At 48.9% G+C, this 23748-nt stretch overlaps 1 protein-coding gene across 1 annotated transcript in view; it reads left to right on the top strand.

Moving 5' to 3' along the window:
• The first annotated feature begins 9311 nt into the window (after positions 1–9311).
• The window catches only part of MAP3K14 (mitogen-activated protein kinase kinase kinase 14), a 42923-nt gene continuing 28486 nt past the window's right edge, over positions 9312–23748 (top strand). The window contains exon 1 of the mRNA XM_036096652.2: positions 9312–9426. The gene's annotated coding sequence lies outside the window, so the exon portion shown is untranslated. The remainder of the gene's footprint in view (positions 9427–23748) is intronic.

Below are 23748 nucleotides of genomic sequence, written 5' to 3'. Positions count from 1 at the left end.
GGTTGTACCATGGCTCCTCGAGGCCATGAGGGACTCAGCCCATCTCCCTTCCTGCTCTGCCATCCGAGAATGAGGTTTTCATTCTTATGGTCAAGCTCTGGCTGCTCTATCTCCTGGCAGTGGGTCCACATTCCAGACTGAAGAAGGACAATGAATTATGCCAAAAGATAAAAGGGCATGTGCCCGCTGGGTTAGCCCTTTTTAGCAAGTTTTCCCAGAAGCCCCACCAGAGACTCACAGGTACATCTCGCTGGCCAGAATAGTGTCACATGGCCCCCTAGCCGCAAGGGGACCTTTAAAACTGAGGTCACCACTATGAGCAAAATTAGAATTCCAATCTTTTTTTTTAAAGATTTTATTTATTTATTTATTTAGAGCACACAAGCAGGGGGAGGGGCAGAGGGAGTGGGAGAGAGAGAATCCTCAAGCAGACTCCTGAGCTGAGCAAGGAGTTAGACCTGGGGCTCCATCCCACGACCCCTGGGATCCTGACCTGAGCCAAAAATCAAGAGTTAGAGGTTTAACCGACAGAGACGCCCAGGCACCCCAGAATTCCAATCTTAAAAAAGGAGAGGCAGGGGGCGCCTGGATGGCTCAGTCGTTAAGCATCTGCCTTCGGCTCAGGTCATGATCCCAGGGTCCTGGGATCCAGCCCCGCATCCGTCTCCCTGCTCAGCGGGAGGCCTGCTTCACCCTCTCCCACTCCCCCTGCTTGTGCTCCCTCTCTCACTGTCTCTCTCTCTGTCAAATAAATAAATAAAATCTTAAAAAAAAGGTGAGGCAGGATAACCCGCAAGCAAAAGCTATCATTTAAAACTACTATTATATTAACAAAGTATGCAGAGCTTAGCCACCCTGGTAGATAAGGGAAGGCAGACAGGATGTATTTTATTCCCTTTTTTTTTTTTTATCTTTCATACTTTGAGCATAGAGTTGAGATTGAATGTGGGACATATCTGGGGGAGCAAGGGTGGCGGAGTGAGGTTAGATACCTAAAGTGGAACCTGGGAAGCCTCTAGAAACAGGCTTCTGAAGTGGTTGACAGTAAGGAGCCACAGCAGGTTCTTGATCTGAGGAATGGTTTTGAGCCAATTCAGCTCAATACACATTTACTGAATACCAACTCACCAGGTGGTGATTATAAGCGGCCTCGAGGCACTCACCGTCTGTTAAGGAGATGAGGCAGGCAATCAACTGGGAAATGTGATACTTCCAGAGGAAGCATTTCATCAGGGCCTTGAGGGATGGGTGTGATTTGACAGGCAGAACCAGAGGGGTACGTTTCCGTCCATGGGGACAGCCTGTAGTCCGGGTGCACCACCCACGCGGCGGTTTGGGACAACGGTGAGCAGTCTGCAGGGAAGTTGTGAAAAGGAAGAGTCAAAAAAGTAAGGTGGGGCTGGACTGTGGGGACCTCGAGAGCCAGACAGCGAGCTTGTACTTTACCAGTAGGCAGTGGGGAGCCCCTGAGGGTTTTGAGTAAGGGAGTGACAGGACAGAGGAGGAAGGATTGGAATGGCAATAAGAAGCAAGAGGAAGCAGTGAAACATGAGGGCACTGGCAGAAAGGGGAGACAGAGGGAGGCCACAGACACAAAGGGCATTATGGAGACCGAGTCAACATGGCTTGGGGGGAGCCGCCAAGAGGAGACGACGGAGGTTCCTGGGGCGTGAGGTGATGTCGTTAACAGATTGAGACGGGCAAGGAGCAGGTTTGGGGCACTGTATAGATGGAGCTGGAGTTTCCAGGTGGCTAGCAGCAGAAATGCTTCACAGGCCTCTGAAAATTCCAGCTGGGAGCTCAAGATCGAGGTCAGAGATAAAGGTGTTAATTTGGAAGTCAACAACCAAGGACAACTGAGAGTGCCAGAGCACCTCAGATACATTATGTCCAAAGCTGACACACCTCTTCTTCCCAGAACCTCTCTCCTCCTATGGCTCCTAACCAGCTGGGGCGTCCCAGACTTGGCCCTCCCATCCTCCAGCCATGCCCAAGCATCTGATTTATGTTCTCAATTCTGAGTCTTTCTGTATTTTGCTAATCTCTCCTGGCTCCCCATCCCCTTGCACTGCCTTAGTCCAGCCCCCATCATCTCTCACCTGGTCTCCTGCAAGGCCCTCCAACTGGCCTCAAATCTGCAGCCTATACGCCAGCCCCCAACTTTTCACACTGCAGACAGAGAGATGTCTCTACAGTTCTGTTCTGGAAACGTTCTTTGTCTCTCCCCTGGCCCAGACTACTAAATCTGGTCTACTAGACCCTCTGCAATCCAGATCGCAGCCAGCAGGACCAGCCTGAGGATCTCGCTGTCCTTGTCCTTGCATCCCACACGCAACCCCTCAATGTGTCTTGACATGTCCCTTGTCTCCATGCCTTATTCCTTCTGCCAGAATGCTCTTCCTACCTCACTCACCTGGCTTACTGCCCGTATACTTGGCAGCAATAGGTTCAAACATCACCTCCTCCAGGAAGCCTTCTTTGATCTCTTCTATGTGTTCTTGTCTTACCCAGGGCTTCCTTCTAACCTCTACATTATATGGCAACCTTATCTCTCCTCTAGTGCAGGCTTCATGACTTATTCAACTCTCTCTGTCACCAGGGCCTAATCAAGGGCCTGGCACTTAACAGGTATTCAATTAATGTTTGTTGAATGATTAAATGAAGTCAGGAGTGGAAGAGAACTCCCAGGGAGAAAGTTTAGAGGACTAAAACCTGGGGAGTGCCTCAGTCTTTAAGAGTGGGAGAAGGAGGGACCCCTGGGTGGCTCAGTCAGTTAAGTGTCTGCCTTCAGCTCGGGTCATGATCCTGGGAGTCCCAGGATCGAGCCCTGAGCCCCACATCTGGCTCTGCACTCGCTCAGCCCCTCCCCACTCATGCTTTCTCTCTCTTTTTCTCACTCTCTCTCAAATAAATAAAATCTTAAAAAAAACAAAAAAAAAAAAGAGTAAGAGAAGGAGGGGCACCGGGGTGGCTCAGTTGGATAAGCACCTGCCTTAGGCTCAGGTCATGATCCCGGAGTTCCAGGATCAAGCCCAGCATAGGGCTCCCTGCTCATCAGGAAGCCTGCTTCTCCCTCTCCCTCTGCTCCTCCCTCCGTTCGTGCTCTCTCTCTTGCTCGCTCACTCTCTCTCTCAAATAAATAAATAAAATCTTAAAAAAAAAAAAAGAGTGGGAGAAGGAGGGGTGCCTGGGTGGCTCAGTCAGTTGAGTGTCCAACTCTTGATTTTGGCTCAGGTCAAGATCTCAGGGTCAGGAGATCGAGCCCCAAATGGAGCCTGCTTGGGATTCTCTCTCTCCTTCTCCCTCGGCCCCTCCCCACCCTCTGTCTCTCCCTCTTTAAAAAAAGGGGGAGAGGGTAGGAGAAGGAAAAAGATAAAGTGCAGTATCTCCAAAGCCTCAGGAAGATAATTGGCCAAAAACGCCAGTTATCTCTTTACTGTCTCCATCATTTTGCCTTCTCCAGAACAACATATAGTTAGAATCATACAGTATGTAGGCTTTTCAGATTGGCTTCCCTCACTTAGTAATAAGCATTTAAGTTTCCTGCATGTCTTTTCATGGCTTGATAGCTCATTTCTTTTTAGTGTTGAATAATATTTCATTGTCTGGATATATCACAATTTATTTATTTATTACTATGGAGACAGTACAAAGATCAGTGGTTGCCAGGGGTTGAGACAGAAGGAAGGAATGAATAGACAGAACGCAGTGGATTTTTAGGGCAGTGAAAATACTCGGTATGAGACCATAGTGATAGATACTTGTCATTACGCATTTTTCAAATCCATAGAATATACAGCCACCAGAGTGAACCCTAATGTAAACTATGGACTTTGGATGATTATGGGTCAATGTAGGTTCGTTGGTTGTTTAAAAAATGCCACTCTGGTGGGGGATGTTGATACTGTGGGAGGTTGTACATGAGGAAAATCCCTGCACCTTCTGCTTAATCTTGCTGTGAACCTAAAACAGCTCTTAAAAATGTTAAGTCTTGGGGGCGCCTGGGTGGCTCAGTCGGTTAAGTGTCTGCCTTTGGCTCAGGTCATGGTCTCGGGGTCCTGGTCTCGGGAGCCTGCTTCTCCCTCTCCCTCTGCCACTCTCTTGCTCTATGTCAAATAAATAAAATCTTTTTTTAAAAATGTTAAGTTTTTGGGGGGCGCCTGGGTGACTCAGTCAGTTAAGCGTTGGCCTTCAGCTCAGGTCATGGTCCCGGGGTCCTGGGATGGAGGCCCTCAGCGGGAAGCCTGCTTCTCCCTCTCCTTCTGCCCCACCCCCCACCCCCACCCTCCCACCCCCGCTCATGCGCATGCATCCTCTCTCTCTCTCTCTTTCTCTCCCTCTCTCTCAAATAAATAAAATCTTTTTTAAAAAATGTTGTCTTCTTTAAAAAAATTCCAGTGATAACTGGGAATATTTTCCCCTCTCCACTTTTCAGGTCCCAGCTTAGTTCCTCAAGGAAGCCTTCTCTGAGTCTCTCTACTCTGTCAGTTCCCCCCACCCCTTTATCTTCTCCCATCCCTTACCTGTTCTGGTCCTGGGCCGTGTGCCCCCCCATCTGGTCCTCACCTTCTCTTCTCTGCACTGATGACTGATCTCTGCAGCCTCCCAGGTTAAGGAAAGGAGACTCTTCGTCCCTCTTGGTCTTGAGTAATGTCTACGGAAGGAGTTGTGTCTCCTCTCTGGCTCCAAGTTCTTCCAAGAGACCCTGGCCCCCAGCCACTGATTACGCTGCTTCCCTCTCAAGAACCTCCAGCCCAGGAGTAGCAGTGGATTCCTGATTACCTTGCCATCTCCTCCTGGGCTTCTCAGCAATTCCATCCTTTTTGTAACCAACTCCTTGCATTAATTCCTTGCATGTTTACAAACTCAGAGTGAGTTCTCCCTCCCTAGTAGGACCCTGCTGGATACACTACATTCTGTCCTCCCTCTCGTTGCCTTCATCACCTGGAATGACTCAAGTCCTCATCTGGAGTCACTTGGTCAAGGTCTGTCCATCCACTAGACTGGAAGCTCCCTAAGGGCAGGGACAGGTCAGGAGGTTCTGCACCCCCAGGACCTGAGCACCACATTTATGATGTCTGCAGATGGGAGCTGGGACGAGGTCATCTGACCAGGGGGCAATTAGTGGGGGTCCATGGAGAGCAGGGGTGGTGAGCCAGAAACCAGACAGCAAGGGGTACAGGCGAGTTGAAGCAGACACCCAGAGTGCCAAGAAGTTTGGGAGTTGGGAGGGGAAAGCAGGTTGGGCCAACAGTGTAGGGGAAAGCCAGGACAGAAGGGTTTTTCAATTATTATTTGTCTGTTTTTTTGGCTGGGGAGACTTGATCACATTTGGAGGTTGAGAGGAAGAAGCTAAAGGGGAGGAGGTCAAGGGCGGGAGAAGCTGGGACACGGTGGGTGGAGCACATGATCACAGTGGTCTCTTAGGAGGATTAAAGCCACCAGAAGGGTTGAAGGTGGTATGGAGAGGAGACTGGAGGCAGGGAGGGGAGTGAGGAGGGGATAACCAATTAGGAAGTAAGAAGAATTTGCATCAAGCCTTAACCCAGGGCTCCCTAAGAGGGCTCCCAAGTTGGGAGGGGTATCAGAAAGGATGCCCGGGATCTGCTCTTGGTAAGGTCATTTTTGCCCAGTGCCCCACAGAGACCCCCAACCTTCCCTCCATCCTTTGTGGAGATGGGCACCTCTTCTTACCCACGTCACCATGGCTCCTCCTCTTCTCCAATAACTCTATCGTTCACCATGTCCCCTTCCATCTCCCGTGTGGGGCAGAATTGGTGGGAGACAGCCAAAGTAAAACCGCCTCTCCCCCAGGAACATCCACCCCCAGCCCCCAGTCATCTCTGATCTCAGCCTCACATCTGAGTTCTTCTCAAGTATAGCTTCGGGACCTCACAGGAGTTTGGGGCCCGAGATCCACAGACACTCAGATGATTCACTAGCCACTTCTCACTACACATGGCTGGACACTGTGAACCGTGCTGACTAAGGCAATTAAACCCAGAATATAATTTCCGTTTTTCCAAAGCAAACAGAAGAGGAAAAATGATCGAAGGAGTTCCAAGCATTGTCACATTGAGGCACGAAAGGCACTCACTCGTTCTACAGAACTGATGGGCAAATGGCTCCTTGAAGCCCAAAGGCTCCTTGCAGAGTCCTGCCCGCAGCGGGGGCCAGGGGCCCTGCGGCCACACCTGGTTTGAATCCCAGCTCTCTCTTTTTTTAAAGATTTATTTATTTATTTTAGGGAGAGAGAGAGCGTGCACACGAGCGGGGGGTGGGGAGGAGCAGAGGGAAAGAATCTCAAGCAGACTCCCCACTGAGCACGGAGCCCCAAAATGGGGTTTGATCTCATAACCCCTAGATCACAACCTGAGCCGAAATCAAGAGTCAGATGCTTAACCAACTGAGCCACCCAGGCGCCCCCAGCTCGTCTGTTACAGCAAAGTGACCTTACGCAAGTCACATCTCTCTGAGCCTCAGTTTGCTCATCTGTGAAATGGGGGTGATAATAATAGTACCTACTCTATGGGGTTAGACTATAAGTGTTCTCAACGGGGGGGCATTTTTGCTTCCTTGGCGACATTTGGCAATGTCTGGAGACATTTTTTGTTGTCACAGCTGGGTGTAGGGGGTAGTGTAACTGGCAGCTAGTGAGCAGAGGTGCTCTTTAACATCCTACAATGCGTATGACAGCCCTCCACAACAATTATCCAACCCCAAACTTCCACAGTGCCAGGCTGATGAAGCCCATACTACAGTGAATATTCAGGAAGGTCACACACACATGAAACACTTAGAAGTGTCCAGTTACACTTTTGCAAGTTCTCAAAAAACAGAAGCTGCTGTTCTTTTTAGGAAGAGCACAGTTTACCCCTTTTCCAGACCTGAACCATTGGGGCAGGATGTGGAAATCCTTGAGTGCTGAGAACCTGGCTCACTGCTCCAGGTGTGAGTCACTCTGTAAATGTCAATTTCTTTTATTTAAAGCAGAGCCGGGGCTGCACAAGTGACTCAAGGCTAGAAGGGTTTCCAGGTTACCATGACTTAACTGGCTGGACTGGGAGGAAGAGATTTTGCCCTGAAGATTTCCTTCCAGGAGGTGCAAGCATCTCAAGTTTCAGAGATTCCAAGGTGCTCACCGGGAGTGGGAATTGTGTTGTGTTTCACTTCATCCCACACACAGTAGGGCTTAAAGGCCAGAGAAAGGTAGCTGAAACCACGAAGTCCCGCTTGTCCCCAATGTTTTCCTCACTGGTCTGTAGGTGTTTGTCCCTCTGCTGCAACCTGATGCAAAATTCCTTCTTGGGAGCTGCAGCTCTGGGTCAACATGTCACTCTCTCCCACTAATACACATTAGTGTTAGTGGATAGATTTAAAGTCAGATCATCTGGATGGGGTGGTGGATGCATGCAGGGGACCCAAACCCAAAGAAGTGTCAAGGGAAGCTGGGTAAAGTACGTGGGCATTGGGTGTCTTAAAGGAATGATGGCAAGCCAGGGAGCGTCTGCAGACTCTGGGCCCATGCCCACGTCTTTCCTGAGAAGTGGTGTGCCCAGAGGCAGAACAGGTGGTGGGAGAGGCAAGCCGAGGATCCAGGCTTACTGATACCAACCTGAAAACCACCATCTGGCCAAGCTCCACCTCTCGCAGAGTGACGGACATGAAAAACCCTGGGGTGGGCAGGAGTTTTAGGGGACCCCAGCTTCCTTCTTGCCCACCATCTCCGGGTCAGTGGCAGAGCCGGTTATGCACCAGAGACTATCCAGCTCCAAAGCACAGGCATTATGAGGACCACAACTTCAAATGCTTCGGGGGCCAGACAGATGACATAGCTAAGGGGTTCGGTGTAAGATAACACAGGCAGAGGCTGCGAGGAACTGCACGCTCTGCTCTAAGGCACTCAAATACACACACACACACACACATCATTCAGCCAGCCAAACAAAACATATCTGTGGCCTGAGTGTGTGGGTGAGGCCCTTAGGTTGTGAGTTTTCGACCCCTGACTAAATAAATGGTCTTCCCTACCCCCCCCCCAACATCAGAGATCTCCAAAAATAGGCTTTGAGCTACCACCGACTGTCTGAAAATGAGAGCTCCTGAGCAGGTCTTTGCTCTAACACCTCCAGAGATGAGATGATCCTTATTTCCCAAGACAACCTGGGACGGGGCCTGCCTGCCCCCACCCCTAGAGCCGGTTACCAGACCTGCCTGCCATGGACCGCTGAAGGGGATGGGGAGCCCGGGGGGGGGGTACCTTTTACTCTGCAAACTGTTTTTAAAAGTTTGTAATTTTTTATTACAAGTAAAAGACAAGCTCACTGTGGACATACTGGAAAATACAGATACGCAAAAGTTAGAAAAGAAAAAGTACCCCGACCTCCCTAACCACTCCCCCTTTCCCCCAGTCAGAAAGAAGCACGGGTGACACCCTGCAGCATATTCAGATTCCAGGTCCCTTTTCTCGCATAGGTAAAGTTCCAGTCTTCTCTCTGGCCCTGTGACCTGTAAACCCGGCTGGGAGATGCTTCGTGCAGCGCTCCCACCACGTTGCTTCTCTGGCTTTACAAAGGTGTTGTACCAAACCATCCGCAAGCGCTCTCATCAGACCTGGGTTTCAACATACAGGTCTGACCCATTAGGCCCTAGGCTCCCCAAGTTTCTCAAGGGAAGGCACCAGAACCTGTCTTACCCGTCCTCGGGAATTCTACAGCGCCGGGCACACAGTAAGTGCTCAATAAAAGTTCTTCTAACCCCCCCCGCCCCCCCCCCCCCGCCGCCCCGCGCCACACCTTCCTCAGCCGCCAGGACTAAGTGCAAAGAGGAAGCAGAACCAGACCCAGGAGGGAGAGCGCCTCGCCGTCTCCAAGGTAACCTGAGTCCAAGGCTGGGGGTGCCCACGCATGCGCACACTCGACCTTCCTTCCCGTAACCTCCAGAAGCACGCAACCCGTAAAAAAAAAAAAAAAAAAGACTGCCAGAAGCTCAATGCGCATGTGTGGTTACACCAACACCCTGGCCGCCTCCGCCTTCTGTCAATCTGTCCGCCTAGCAATCTCTGCTCTATAAACACTGTCCGGAAATAGTGCCCATTTCTGGAAACGTGGCCCTCCTAGCCAATCTCTGCTAGGGGCTGTACGACGGGACCAGCGGGGACGCGCCGGCTCATTGGTTAGACTGGAGGAGTGGGCGGGGCCAAGGGTCGAGGTGCGGCCAGAGCAAGGAGGCGCGAAGCGGAGCAAATCTGCAGCCGCCGGGGGAGGCGTGGCCCCGGGGGCGGCCGGGAAGGCGGTGAGGGGGCGGGGCTCGAGGCCGGGGCGGGGCGACCGTAGTCCCGGAGCCCAGCGGTCGGCGGCCGGCGGCGGGAGATCGCGGGCGAGGGGAGCGCGACACTCGCTGGTTGGGGAGATCGGCGCTCAGCCGGTAGGTGACTGGGCGGGACCGCGGGGACCGGAGCGGGGCGCCGAGGGAGCGACAGGGATGAGTCGCCCCTCAGTCCGGGGCCGGGCCGCGGCCTGGCCCGCCGCCCGGAATGGTGGGGGTCGGCGGCGCGGCCGGTCAGATCCACTCGCAAGGGGGCCCTCGGCGCCGGGCCGCGAGCGCTCGCTTCACACCACGCTGCCAGGGCCAAGGTCGCACGCCGTGCTCGCCTCGCACCCCCGCAGGCCGCACACGCGCCCAGAGCGCGTGAAGGGGCGCCCGGCTTCCCCTTCCCCAGCACCCCCTTTCCCCCGCGCTCAGCTGCCCCGCCGCCAAGCCCGCCCATCCTGCTCTTCTCCCTGGGTGCTCCCAGGGTGGGAACTCGCCTCGGCTCGGGACGGAAGGTGGCCGATGCACAAGCGCTCCGGGTCTGTGCGCCCTCCCACCTGCCCTGGCAGTGAAACCCTTGGCCTTGCCTTGGGAAGTTCTCTGGTCACACCCCGAGGCTGGGAGAAGGAGCAGAGCCTGCCCTTGGCACCCAGCGGGGCAGTGCTGGCCACTCTCAGCATCCTCTTTCTTACCCTGACCCTTCTGTAACCCTTCTGTCCGCTCCACTCAGGACTTGATCTGTGGGCTCCGGTATAATATTCCCATCTGGGAAGCCCACGGGGCACCAGGCAGAAAGAGGCCTCTTGTACAGTGCAGACTCCCACCTGCGCAGAAGCCTCCTTGGTGATGGGTAACTTCAGAAAAAGCGTTTCCTTCCAAATTGGAGTTTTAAATGTTGCCTTCGGTCTTAAAAGGTGAACAGGGGAAGTAGTGTGGGGAGAAGAGGATGAATGGAGAAAATGTACAGAAATCAGTGGTGTAAGTGGCAGAATTATTTTTGTTCACTGGAGACAGTGAACACCAGTGACTTGATTAAGGAATCTAAAAGCAAGTGAAATTGAATGATAAGTGGGGCCCAGTACAAAATAGCAGTCTGAAGTTCATTCCAGGAAAAATGTTGAAAACCCCTTGACTAGAAACATGGTCTGTCTGAAAGATTAGAGGGAGATAGTATCTTAACATTAGTGATGTGTTTTTTTTTACTCTGTATCTTCATACCTGTAACCTCCTTTTTCCTTCAGACATCTGCATGAAGACATAAGACAGTGTTGTCCTCTTTTAAAGGTGAGGTACCTGAGGCAGGTGGGGAGGTTAGTATTCATCATAGCTAGAACTCAGGGTGAGGAGCCTGGGCCACTGGTGTCTTACCCAGGTTCCTTTCCCTGGACCAGGACCACATGATGGGACTTAGTTGCAAGAAGAAGGGAGAAGTTTGGTGTGGTATTTTTGCTGTCACCATGAGAGGACAGGTGCTTGTGCTTACGATGTATTTGGATTTACTCTTGGGTGTTTTTTTGTTTGTTTGTTTGTTTGTTTTAAGATTTTATGTATTTCTTTGACAGAGAGAGACACAGTGAGAGAGGGAACACAAGCAGGGGGAGTGGGAGAGGGAGAAGCAGGCTCCTGGCTGTGCAGGGAGCCTGATGCGGGGCTCGATCCCAGGACCCTGGGATCATGACCAGAGCCGAAGGCGGACATTTAACGACTGAGCCACCCAGGCACCCCTACTCTTGGGTGTTTTTTAAGTGATGTCAAAGTCAGTTCCTTGGGTGCAGTGATGCCAGACCTCTGACACCTTTAAAACATCCTCCTTTATTTTGAAGGGTGTGGTGAACTTCTCAGAAGGTCTCAAAAATAAAAGTTAGAGTCTCTGACTTTAATTTTAGAAATACGTACCCAGGTGTATGTTCCAGCCCTTTTGTAAAATAAGACAGCAGTATGCTGCCAAGCTTTAGGTCACCTTCTGCCTATTTTCAGATTATAAGGAGCAGTTCTAAAGGGGGTTTTTTGCCCCTGGTATTGTCTGTTAGGGTTTGTGGGAGCGGCACCACAGACAGAGACCCTGCCAAATGAGCCTTCATCTATTAAACAAAAATGTCTGGCTGGCCGTTTCGCCTCAACAGATGGAGGTTTGGTTCCTCATTTTGGTTCTCCTGTTGAACACTGACTCCTTTGTGATCTGCTTGGAGTGTTTGTATATCATTTAATGTTGAGAAGAAGGCTTGTCCTGATTGGTTGTCCAACTCCAGGCAACTGTTGTGATTTTTTTGGTTCATGGTTTTTGGTTCATGGTAGTTCATCCTGGCCAAGGTCTGGTGAGAGATCTCTGTAGAGATGGGAAAGGCAAAGCTTCATCCAGGCTTGTTTTCTTTGTTGTTGGCACCCTCTTAAGAGCGTTCTATCACTTTGGCCCGAGAAGTCACTTTGAATTTCCTATTTTTTTTCCTGTCTCAGTGGACAAAAGCACATGAGCTTTTCTAACAGGTCTGCCTGCCTTGATGAAGAGCTGACAGATTCATATCGGTTGGCCTGACAGATGCTCTTTCTGGGAGGATAGTTAAGAAAATTGTAGAACCAAACTCAGTCCTAAATGAAAAGTAGAAGTCAGCTTGATACTCGTATAGGCAGCATATTTGTACCCATGGCTTCCATCATCTCAAAGCTGTTTTTTTTTTTTTTCCTGGCAAAAGGTTAAAATGCAACTAAAATTCTGCTTTCGTGATTAATAAGTCACTACCGCAGTTGTGTCTGATGCTTCCTGTTTGCCCCATTTTAGTATTTCAGTTAAACTGGAAACATCTGAGCATTATGGGCACTTTTGATGGCACCGGTGTGAAATTGGGGGGAAGGGAGACAATTCCATGTCAGTGGCTTTGGGGAACTGTAAGGATAAGCCAGGCCGTCTGGCCTCTGCACACGACGGGAGGAAGGGAAAGGAGTGGGGGCTGAGCATCCTCAAGGGGTGGGATGAGCGCTTGAAGTGATGCACGTGTGAAGGCTTTGCATGTACTTGGTGATGCTGACTGAAATGTTGAAAGCAGATTAGAAATAGAAAGCTAAACTTAGGGCAAATTGGGTAGTAGAACATTTCAGTTGAGCTGACTGAGCCATTTAGTTCTAGGCTGGTCTTATTTACCCAAGTGATACTACAGAGAAAAGTCATTTTTCCTGAGTGGCCTGTGTGCCCTTCTTTGTATGAGTTTAAAAATCCTCTTCCTGACTTGCTGTTTTACGTCCTTTAACCCCTTATCCTCCTGATAGAAATCCCTTAAAATTATATGGCATCAAGAGTAATGGTACTTTGTAGCCTTTTTTTTTTTTTTGCTATTTTTTTACAACACTAATGTAAAGAAAGGCAGGGCCAAAGATCAAGAAAAGGAAGCCTCGTAAGGAGGAATAAAGTGGATGAGATTACTCAGGACGTCATTGTCATGCCCAGAATCTAAGCCCACATTTCTGGACCTCTGGTTCACTGCTTTGTCTACTAACCTACTCATGAAAGGATAAATTGGGCCCCCCCCCCCCGCCCAAAACATGCCAGTTTTGAATGTAGCTAAACCAGGCTGGTTGCTTTATTTATCTATTTATGCTCACAAGTATTAATATTAATAAGTATTGCTAACGATTATTAACTGGTGTTGGTTATTCATAATTACTTATTAATAAAAGGCTGAAAGATGAAGAGCACATCCTCCGGACGAGTCTGCTTATCTTCGTTTTACAGATGCAGAAATTAAGGCAGAGTGGTCCAGTGTTTTGGCCGGAGCACTAGAGCAAGTGTGCGGTGTGTCCAGGATCAAATGTGGGGGTTTCGGCTGTCAAGTCAGACAGACCTGGGTCAGGTCCAGGTCTGCCACTGTCTGCCCGTGTGACTCAGGCAAATCACTTCACTTCCCTCGGCATCGGGTGCCTCATCTGTAAATGGGATCAGAAATACTTCATGGGGTTGTTTCGAGTAGAAAATGAGAGAATGTATGTCGAGTGCTGAGCTCAGTGCCTGGCACATAATCCACAGAACGTGACGCCTATAAATGGTGGTGGTGGTCGTCGTGGTAGTAATAGCAGTGGTCCTCGTTCCCTTTTTTCTGTAAGATGATGTCAGGAAGGGTCAGACTGCCTGACAGGGCAGAGTCATTTTCTCAGTAGGACCTCCGGGGGGGTGTTTCTTCTGTGTAGGGGTTTCGCTGTCACGTTCTTCCTGTCGTGTACTAAATACTGCCCTCACCACCCTCCAAAGGAGCCAACAGAGGCCCAGGCTGTGCCCGATAAGAGCTGGTGATCCTAAACCCAGGGCATCCTCGGCCCACCCAGGACTCTGAGCCAGAAGCTGGGCTGGGCCTTGCTAGGACTCCCTTCTGTGCCACCACCACCACCCCCCCACCATGTGGTGAAACGGGTCCCAGCTTTAGCTCTGGAGATGAAAAATGGGAAAATACTGTATAAAATATAAGTCAGCAAGGACTTGTTCTTTGTTTGAGGGACGCCGAGGGAGATTTTGGTTCCGTGGAGTAAGGTTCTCACCACTGCATGGCACCCCCAGCTCACGGTCCTTTACCGCTTATAAATACATTCTTGTCAGCTTGTTGCTACTCCCATATCTGGGGGTCCTGGATCTGTAGTCAGGGGCTTGCAGATCTTCCTTTAATCACCCAAGGAAAAAAAGTTTCATGCTACATTTTAAATTGCTTTTTCCTCTTCTTAATACAAAACAAAAATATAGGCTCCCACCAGGCTGACGTTCCCTTTAAATAACATTTTGTTTTCTCTTGGGGAAGCTGTCTTCATGGCCAAAGAGTCATTTCTAAAGTGAACCTAGTTTTTAGAAAAAATAGATCACCGGATGTCAAGCCTCATGTGGAGCTCGGTTCAGATGAAAATGAAACCAGCAGGCCTGAAGTGGCAGCTCCACACTTGACTTCAGGCTGGAGGTGAGAGGCAGAGTGTCTGGACCCGGCTCACTAACTGGTCAGCCTCACAGAGTGCATTTGATAGGGGCCTTAGTCATTTTCCAGGCAGCTTTACTTAGGTGAGCAGAGCACTTTCTCTAGAAGCTGAGTCACCCGTGCAGGGGTGTAGGTGACAGGCAACTTATTCCCCAGCACAATGGCAGAGGAATTCTTGAGCAGACCTTGTCAAGAAGCCCTCTGCCACGGGGCACCTGGCTGGCTCAGTCAGAAGAGCATGTGACTCTGGATCTGGGGGTCATGAGTTCGAGCCCCATGGTGGGCTTAGAGATTACTAAAAAAATAATAATAAATAAACTTAAAAAAAAAAAAAGAAGCCCTCTGCCAAAGATCACTTTTATTTCAGCTGAAGGGCTTTGGAGGCAGGGATAAGGAAACAAATGGGAGGCTCCCAAGGTTTGCCAACCAACAGAGAGATGGATCCCCTGGCTAGGGGGGGTCATGTGAACAAGGCACAGAGCCCAGATCAACGGTGTCACTGTGCTCCTGAGTCCAGCCACCTTGAGGGTGGAAAATGGCCCGCTTCCAGTGACAGTCAGCAAAGAAGCAGGAGGGGAGCTTTGGCTCCGGGGAGCTGGGAAACCCCTTGGCAAAGAGCAGAGAGAGCAAACTGTGCTTTGGTGTGAAAGACCTTTTGGGGAACCCTTTCCTACCTGCCTTTCTTTTTGCCACCTGAGTTGGAAGGCTCTGAAGGGTGCCTTTGATTGAAAAGGCTAGATTAAACCCTGGACGTCAGGAAACTGTCATTTTACTGTCATTCCAAGCCTGCCACCACTTCAGTTGTCTACACAGCCAGGGCTGGTGTTTGGACTCAGAAAGAAGCAGCAGAGGAAAGTCCTGAGCCGTCCCTGCCCCCCAGTTTCTGGTTGCTATGGCTTCTGCTCACCCTCTTCCCACTAAGGCCATGACCAGGCATCCACCAAGACAAAGAGTCTGTTCAAAACTCTCTGTTCTAGACCCGTGGAGTTGGTGTTGAGCTTGACAGCTAATGGTCAGGGACATCTGTAGGCAATGTCCAGGGTTACCCACAAAGAGGGCTTGACTTTATTGAAGCCTCAGGAGAAGAACTAACATTGCCTTGCAAGTGGTCACAGGCTCTCCCTCAGCCCCATAGGCACACCCAATCAATCTGAACTAGCCAGCCATCATTTTAGGCAAGCATGGCTAAGTGACCTTTAGGCCTCAACCACTCTGTCAAGAAAGAGCTCTTAGAATTACAGCCTGGAAATGACCATTACCATTCACATTCTCCCCTATTTTACAGAAGAGAAAATGGTGGCCCAAGGAAGCTGAGTGAGTTGCCCAAGGCCACATGGCTAGTTAATGGCGGAATCTGAACTAAAGTCCAGGCTCTTTTCCCTGTGCTGTGCTGCCTCTGAACAAAGGAACTACCGGAGTAGGAATTGGATTTTTTTAACTAGTTCCTCCTTTATTCCCCCACCTTGACCTGTCAGTCTTTCTGCAAGCTCTGCCAGACCTGGGAAGGGTGGGGCCAGAGCAGCTGCTCTGGGCCTAAGAAAAAGTAAACAGAAGGCTATTCACTTGACACTCTCTTATACCAGGAGTTTGTGTAACCAAAAGGAGGTCAAGGTTGATAAGAGAATACAATTCTGGGCAGGGCTACCTGGAAGTCTCAAAGGTTGCCTGCATCTGTAGGGCACCTTCCTACCTCCCCAAGCAGTGTCTTACCCAGAGTGGGCATTCAGATGCTATTAATGATCGACCGTGAGGGTACAAACCCACTGGGCACGAAGAAACTCTTCTGCATCTTTCCACTGTGAAGAAGGGACATGTTGCCCATGGCACGCAGGTGACCAGAAAAGCCAGAGTAGTCAGGGGTCATTCCAACTGGATTCATCCAGCAACTCTCAGTGAAGAAGCTCTTCCCTGTGGGCAAAGCATGATGTCATATCTGGACGGTGGCCCCTGTAAGTTCAAAGAGCTGTTGTATCTGAAATCACCAACCACCTTCTGCTGTCATTGACATTTCCTTTTACTTGGCCAGAATTATTCAATATTGGTCTACTGGTCAATACTAGGGATGACTGGGAGATTTAGGAGGAAAGGGGGCCTTAGCCAACCTCAAATGAGGATGCTATTACCATTTAAGATTAGAAATGGACTCCTTTGGCACAAGAAGTTAGTTGGATGAACCAGGCTCTTGAGCCTGTGCTCAGTAGTCCCAGCTTACTGTTGGGACTGTACTATTGGCAGATGCTGTACTTTGAGAGGCAGGAATAGCTTTCTAGAGATAAATGTAAAAGGCAGAGATTTGTGTACCACCTCCCATCGAGCATATATGTGCACTTTGGAGCCCAGACAGATAATTGTCCAGCACAGAAGGCTCTTCTCAAAGAATTGGAAATAATTGGGTCTCAAGGTCAGCATTTAAGAAAGGGGACAAGGGTGGCTTGGTAGCCAGTTTGCATGACACCTTCTTGCTAGGGTACAGTCAGAATACAGCCACCCCTGGTCACCAGGCTCTGCCCACTCCTGCTCGCCAGGTGAATGGATAGTCTGGACACTCAAATGCCAGACCAGCCAGGCTCTTAGAGCCAGGACACCAGTATACTCTTCAGGAGTGTATCAGTCATCCTTTCAGTGAGCCTTTGCCAGGAACGTCCCATACGGCAGGCTCTGGCAGGTGGAAGAATATGAAAACGAGGATAATGGATATACTCCCCTCAAGGAGCTTACGTGGCAGGGGGGAAGACAGACATTGCAGGTGTTAAATCGTGATCCCCGACTGTGGGGGCTAGAGAGGAGCCAGAAAGGCATCGCGGCCAGTGTGGTCTGCCTTGTCCAGCTTGACCCAGCACTGTCACACACACAGTTCCTCAGAGGGGAGGAACCCCACCTCCCATTCTGCAGGTACCTGGGTGGGATCTGTCCACTTGGAAAAGGAGCTTGAGAACAATCTGGAAACTTCGGCAGTCTGGGAGGAAGGGAACACAGTTGCAGAGGTGAAGGCGTTGTCAGGAGAAGTGTGCTCACACATAGTTCAGAGCAGAAGCAGACAAGTAGCCAGCTATTAAAGGTGTGGCTGACTTAGCCCAGCCTTCCAGGCTGGAATAGGGAAGTCAGTGACACAATGACAAATCCCATGTGCTTGGCGCCACTCTGACACAGGTTTGTAGGCAGAGGATTCAAAGGCTGGCCCATGACAGTGCTTCTTCGTAATTAAGTCCAGCATTCCAGAAAAGCCTCTCCAGGGTTGCAATGGTGACAGCCTTGTGAGGGCAAGGACCTTGTCTGCCTTGGTCACCATGGCATCTGCTGGGCAGCACAGCACCTGGAGCATGGGAATCCCTGGCTAAGGATTCGTGTGGTCCAGTGAAAGTACAAGACTGACATCCACATTCCTCCTTCTGGGCCCTGCTGGTCTGGAAGAGGCTGAAAGAGCCACAGGCTATGCATGGTTTCCCCTCCTTGACCAAGGAATATTCTGAGAGCCTCTGAATATTCCGTTATACCACAGGCCCCATGACTTTCTTCCCTTCCTGAAGGAGGACAAGAGTGTGACCCTGTAATATAAAGGGACATGTCAGAGTCACCTTTGCTGCTCAAGTCCTCAAGTGGTCATTCAGGCCAGTCTGTCAAAGGGTGTGTAGGGCAGCATCTGAAATGAGGCCATGGTCAGGGTTCCACTGCCAAAAAGCAGAGCTGGACCATATGCTTCCTTCCATTTACCCCCGTGCATTGGAAGTCTTCTGTGGAAAACCGAGTTGTTTGGGTTTCTTGTTTATTCTGAAGTTCCTCAAACTAGTTCCTCCATTTCAAAACCAGTCACCAGTGACTACAATGAACTTGAAGCCTCCTCCCTCACGGGGAGGCTGAACCTGTCTTTCTCCATCTGCTCTGCATACAGGTAGACCCTGCTTGAAGCCAGTCCCACTTGGGAAAACAGAGTTACCAACCAAGAGGAGGGCAGTGGTTGTATCTCAGTGGGATTAACCATAGCCCAGGGAACTGCTCCTTGCTCAGAATCCAATTCAGAAGGTTAAATAAGGAGAACTGTTTTTCACAACCAAGTGTTGCTTGTAATGATGACCTCAAGGCTTGACAAGATCCAGAAGTGCATTTTGACTCATCAAAAGAAAGCTGATTGTGTTCGGCATGATTTTAGTCTCCGGGGCAGTTTATCGCACTGTAATCTTTGGAAATCGATCATTACCAAATGGTGTACACTGCAGCCCTGCTTAATCAAGATGTTTAATGACACAAAATACCCCATGAAACACACTTGAAATTTTTTTTGACAGAACATACATTAAAAATTCCCTGCTGGTTATTGTGTAAAATGAGGCATGCGTATGGTAGTTCTGGGTCTTTTTTCCCTCCCTCCTACTCCCCCCCCCAATCTCCTGCATACCAATTCCATAATTGTCTGTGTGGATCAGTGATGCCCCGGTAGCATCTTCTGTATGCTGTTGGCACTCCTCATGCAAAGGATTCAGAAGTTGAATTGGAAATGCCATTGTAACACTTTTCTTTTAAAGCTTACACAATGCCCTTTATCAGGGGCCTGGAGACAAAGTACTGACCATATTTGTGAGGATACTAGCTGATGCTCAAGGCTTTGTTATTAAACAAGCAAACAACAACAAAAACCACAGTAAAATAGCCTGGAGCCAGACCTTCTAAAATGCATGGCACAGGGCGCCTGGGTGGCTCAGTCGTTAGGCGTCTGCCTTCGGCTCAGGTCATGATCCCAGGGTCCTGGGATCGAGCCCCACATCGGGCTCCCTCCTCGAGGGGAGGCCTGCTTCTCCCTCTCCCACTCCCGCTGCTTGTGTTCCTGCTCTCGCTATCTCTGTTTCCGTCAAATAAATAAATAAAATCTTTTAAAAAAAATAAAAATAAAATAAAAATAAAATGCATGGCACATTTGAAGTTTGTCATAGAATTGGTCCTTGCGATGGGCCCAAGTGTGCATGACCTAATACCCATGCTGGGCATGGGTAGACTAAGGAACATGGGCCTGCCACGTGTCCAGCTTGGAGTCTTTGCTTCCCATTGCCATTTTAAAGTTGCTTTTCTCCAGAACATAGGCTGGCTGCGTTTATGCTCCCTAATTGAGATGCCTCCTCCTGGGTCAGTCCCTGGGTTTCTCACTAACAAACCTTTAGCTTGTGGCAGCTTCTGCATTTGGGTCTCAATTCTTAAAGCTTTAGATCACATGAAAATAGAGTGTTATGGTTAAGAATATGTACTTTGACATAAGAGCCCTGTGCACAAATCCGGCTTCTGCCGCCTCCTTGCAGAGTAGCATCAGACTAATTACTTGAGCTCCTGAGCCTCAGTTTCTTCCTCCATATAAAGGGAACAATATTAGTGCCCTGCTCACAGAGTTCCTGAGAGGGTCCAAGAAATAATGCATGCATTACTTAATATGTAGCAAGCAATAATAGCTGCCATTATTTTTATTGTTATTGACACCGGCATGTAATTAACATGTACACGCGTAGCAGCAAATTGTTGAAAACACCCAAAGATGTCCACAGGACAGCTAATTTCAACCTGAGCTGTCAAGGAATTCTGGTTCCTGGTTCCTCAGGCACCAGCAGCTCGTTCCTCAGTCCATTCGGAGCTGGGCACTGCTAGCAGAGGGAGAGGCTGGGCAGCACATGCAGAATGCACTTCAAAGAACATCCCCGTCGTAGGCTGGCCTTGCCTTGCTGACTCCTTCTACCCTTCTGGTCTTGGGATTCTCCCCTCCTCCTTTGACAGCTTCTGTTCCAGACCTTCCTCCTGACACTAGGGCTGCTGGCTAGAGGCTCTGCAAGGTGGATTTCAGCTCTGCAGAGGCAAGGACTTTCAAACAACTGGTACTTCCAGTCCCAGAAAGGACCACTCATCTCGTATCAGCTTCCTTCTCATTGGAGGTTTTGCTAACGTTTACTAGAGCACCCACTGTGTTCCAGCCACAGTATTGCCCCTTTAAAGATTGCTTCTTGCATCTAGTTGTCCTGTAAAATCCTGTTGTTTCAGTTCGAGCATCCCTGTTTTACAGATGAGACATCTGAGTCTCAGAGTAAGTGATCTGCACCTGGTCACCCACCCGAGTGTTAGAGACTACAGTTCGAACTCAGACCTTTGGACTCCAAGACCATTCTATTATGTAGCTGGGAGGCCATCCTCAGGATTAATAAGTGATATGTTGGAATAAGTGACCCCCAAAGGCCCTTTTGATCCCAAGATCATTTTGTGATTCCTTTATTTATCCAGCTGGCCATTCTCCCCAACTAGATTATAAGCACCTGGAAAGCAAGGATAGCATCTTTCTAGCAAATAACTAATATAACGTTTGGGAACCACCTGTCCTGGACTGATCAATGCTGCCTACTTTCCTGACACACAGAAACAAAAAAAAGAGTGACCATGCAGAGAGTCACCCACAAATTCCGGTTCCAGGTATTTACCTAGAATTTACCTATACAAGTGCACAAAGAAGTGAATAAAGGGTTTTTTGGGTTTTGTTTTGTTTTGTTTTTGCAGTAATATTTAGTGAAAAATTGGGAACAATTTGCAAGAGTATCCATAGAAGAATAGGTGAAGAAATGAGTACATTTATACCATGGAATCTTACGGAGCCATTTAAAAAAATGCGAGAGAGCTACATACATTTGAAGTGGGACAGTGTCCATAATCTACTGTGGGTTTTTTGTTGTTTTTTTAGGTCTTTTTAATTTTGTTTTTAGAGAGGGAGTGGAGGGGCGGGGCAGAGGGAGAGGGGAAGAGAATCTTCAGCAGACTCCACGCCCAGCATGGAGCCCGACTTGGGGCTCAATCTCACAACCCTGAGATCACCACCTGAACTGAAATCAACAGTTGGACGCTTAACTGACTGAGCCACCCAGGCACCCTCCATAATCTGTTGTTAAGTGAAAGATATAACTGGTAGAATATTAGATATCTATAAGCCCATGTTTCTTTTAAAAATAGTCCCAAACTTTATATATGTATGCTAATGGAACTAGAAGGATTTACACCAAATTTAAGGGTTTCTTACATTGTAGGGAGGAGGGAATGGGGCAAAATTCTTTTTCTTTCTTTCTTTCTTTCTTTCTTTTTCTCTAAGCACTTTGTATGGTTGTAATTTTTATGGTGAACAAGTATTTTGTAGTTGAAAACAAAATACAGATTTAAAAAAAAGGGTCAGATGTTATGTAAAGAAGGTAGGAGAGATTCACTAGAACAGCATGCCTCCTTCAGGTTTCCCAGATTCAGACCAACCCTTGGGTCCCACCCGTGACATAAGCAGGGAAGGAGGGGCTGGTGGCTTTGTCTCAGGGCCAGTTGTGCTGTGTGTCCCACTCTCTATGGGGCCACTGTGCCCACAAGCACTTCTTACATCCCGCACTAGCACAGGCCTTCACTACTGCTCACACTTGGCCTTGGTGACTATAAATAAAAGCAAGGAAGCCGTGGCCTTCAGAGTTGAGGACGGCTGACAGGGCCATCTTTGAGCACCTTCCTACTTCTTGAGTCATAACTGATAAAACCCACAGCCCCCAGTGGGAAACAAGAAAGAGACAGAAATGAAAACCAAAACCAGGAGGGACGGGCTTGCCCATCTCCAGCCACCTGTTTCGGTAGCATTCGCTGACCAGCCACAGAGATTCTGATGAGGCTGCCAGTGTGGGTGGTGTGGGTTGGGGGTATTTATTATCATGTATTTATTAAGCCCCACTCACAAATGTGAACCAGATGCCCCTTCAATTCTTATCCCATACCACAAGACCCTTTTCTAGTGATCGCTTGTTTTTGTTATGAAAGTAATACTCCCCAGAGAACATCTCTGGGGGGATATACAAGAAACCGGTAACTGGGATCCCCTCAGAGGGATGGGGCAAGGATGAGAAGGCCTTACACTTTTCACTCTATATCCTGTCTGTATTTTTTTAAACACTTGGAAACATTATCTGTTAAAAAATGAAAACAGAAAAGTAATACATGCTCTCTGAAAAAAACATGGAAAAATTAGAAAAGTATAAAAAAATATTAAAACACCAAGACTGAGCCATTGCTGCATGTCTGTGCTAGGAGTCTGCATTTTTATTTATTTTTATTTTTTTAAATATTTTTTTAAAGATTTTATTTATTTGAGGGGCGCCTGGGTGGCTCAGTCATTAAGCGTCTGCCTTCGGCTCGGGTCATGATCCCAGGGTCCTGGGATCGAGCCCCGCATCGGGCTCCCTGCTCGGTGGGAAGCCTGCTTCTCCCTCTCCCACTCCCCCTGCTTGTGTTCCCTCTCTCGCTGTGTTTCTCTCTGTCAAATAAATAAATAAAAAATCTTAATTAAAAAAAGATTTTATTTATTTGAGAGAAAGGGAGAACGAGCAGGGAGAGGGGGAGGGACAGAGGGAGAGAGAGAGGCAGACTCCCCGCTGAGTGGGGAACCCAACATGGGGCTCGATCCCCAAACCCTAAGATCATGAACTGACCCGAAGGCAGACGCTTACCCAACTGAGCCACCCTGGTGCCCCTTTCAAAATATTTCATTTATTTAGAGAGCATGCACACAGGGTGGGGGCGGACAGAGGAGGAGGGAGAGGGACAAGCAGACTCGTGCTGAGCACTGAGCCTGATGTGGGGCTCCATCCCACGACCCTGAGGTCATGACCCCAGCTAAAACCAAGAGTCAGAAGCTTGGCCGACTGAGCCACCCAGGTGCCCCCTGGGTACATTTTTACAAAGGTTGATGTAGTATACAGACACAGGGTAAGTGGGATCATACTTTAGATAGAAATCTGAATCTTTTCTCTGTTAATATTGTGTCCCATCAGCATTTTTCCATATAGTTAAAAATTATTTTGTAAACATTGTTAATGGATGTACCATGATTTATTTAATAATTATCCTCCCCCTGTAATTAGACATTTTTGTTCCAGCTTTTACTATTGCAAAATATACTAAGCATCTCTGATGATGCATCTTTTTCCATAACTCTGTTTGCTGCATTACCTAGACACAGTTCTCTGAGTTGTATACACAAGAAATGGCTATCTCCTCTTGGTATAATGCTTTCTTGTTTCCAGAGTTCTTTCATCTGTGTTATTTCATTTGATGAGTAAGGGGAGTGATGGTATGATTAAGGGCCAGGGTGAGGGTGAGGAGAGTGAGGAGAGCCAGTCCCATAGGCAGTCAGAAAAGGAGGCGACAGTGCGATGAAGCCATTAGGAGGGACTTCCTGCAGGCCTAAGTCCGAGCTTGGCCGGTGAAAGACAAGCAGGATGTGCAGGCTGGCCCCCACAAGACATGGCACACACAGAAACCTGTAGATTTGAGCAGCGAGTCAGTTGGGCATGGAGAGATCAGACTGGCCACAGCCAAACCCTGTGTTTTTAGGGAAATAGTGGTTAGACAGATTATGGACCACAGAGTTGATATTGGGCCCATAAGCAGTGCAGAGCCAGCAAATGTCTTTGAACTTGAGATTATCTTAAGGACATGATGTTTTAAGATTAAC

The sequence above is a fragment of the Halichoerus grypus genome, chromosome 2 (assembly GCF_964656455.1).
Source record: "Halichoerus grypus chromosome 2, mHalGry1.hap1.1, whole genome shotgun sequence".
In the NCBI taxonomy this organism is placed as follows: Eukaryota; Metazoa; Chordata; class Mammalia; order Carnivora; family Phocidae; genus Halichoerus; species Halichoerus grypus.
The sequence above is the reverse complement of the archived record's forward strand: the minus strand, read 5'-3'. Positions and strand labels throughout refer to the sequence as shown.